We start from the raw sequence: 1,436 nt of genomic DNA on the forward strand, positions 1-1,436 counted from the left end.
CCCCGGCCCGGGATCCCTGAGGGGCCGGGCTGCGAGGTTCAGCCCTAAGCGCATCCGGCGGCTGCTTGGCGTTGAGGATCGGCAGGCGGCCGCTTTGAGGTCCCCGGTAATAACCACCAGCAGGCGTCGCGGCGTGTTTCCCTGCTCTACCTTCAGCCCTTCTTCCACGCGGGCTAGTGTCGCCGGATTCCCTCAGCCAGACGTTGACTTGAAGAGGCCACGATCCTGGTGCCAGCTTGTGCAATGCCTGTGACCAAGCAGCCGGACATTCTGCTGGCACAGAACCAAATGGTGAATGATCAATGAAGGCGAAGCAACCACCACGAGTCCGGAATCATTCGACTCAAGTAATTAACAAGTAATTACAGAGCTGTCCCAGGCGACTGATGTTCGGAAAACCACGTGCCAATTGACCAGTGTTGGCAAGACTACATGTAGATCCCAAGACAGAGCCAGGTGATATTAACAGGTGTGGTCTGCAAAAGAAAACCCAGCCACCTACAAATTCAAAATACTGTGTCATTTATCAAATATTTTGGTGTATGTTAAGGGAGCACAGGTGTTCTTGACTTAAGTGTAAAATTTCCTTTTCATAGATTCTAATACCTAGAGGGCTTGCACAGAATAAATGTAGAGGATGAATGCAGTATATAGATTTTTAAGTTTGATAACGTTAATTTAGACGCTTAACTTCCCTGTCTCACAAGTTACCAACTTGACTTCTAGCTAGAGCAGTTTATAAGGTCTCTGGACTCCTCAGGTCAGGTGAATGTCTTTTATGTATATCTGGAGAGAGAGAGATGAGACAGAGTCTCGCTATATTGCCCAGGCTGGTCTCCAACTCCTGGGCTGAAGTGATTCTCCTGCCTTGGCCTCCCAAAGTGCTGGGTTTACAGGCGTGAGCCACCCCACCCGGCCATGGTCAGGTGAAGGTCTGTAATTAAAGAATGTGAACTACTTCCAAGAAACAGGCTTGAAATTGCCCCATGCCTTTAAGACACCAGAAATGTTTTCCTTCAGGCGTGGTAGTTAACGCCTGTAATCCCAACACTTTGGGAGGTCGAGGAGGGAGGATGGCTTGAGTCCAGGAGTATGACAACAGCCTGGGCAACTTAGGGAGACCCCACCTCTACAAAAAATGAACAAAATTAGCCGGGCAGGGCTGGGCGCAGTGGCTTACTTACGCCTGTAATCCCAACACTTTGCGAGGCCTAGGCGGACGGATCACCTGAGGTCGGGAGTTAAAGACCAGCCTGACCAACATGGAGAAACCCCCTCTCTACTGAAAATAAAAAATTAGCGGCGGGGTGGCACATGCCTGTAATCCCAGCTACTCGGGAGGCTGAGGCAGGAGAATTGCTTGAGCCCTGGAGGCGGAAGTTGTGAGCCGAGATCGCGCCATTGCACTCCAACCTAGGCAACAAGAGTGAAACTCT

This window comes from Mandrillus leucophaeus, unplaced genomic scaffold (assembly GCF_000951045.1).
Source record: "Mandrillus leucophaeus isolate KB7577 unplaced genomic scaffold, Mleu.le_1.0 Scaffold192, whole genome shotgun sequence".
NCBI classification, from domain to species: Eukaryota; Metazoa; Chordata; class Mammalia; order Primates; family Cercopithecidae; genus Mandrillus; species Mandrillus leucophaeus.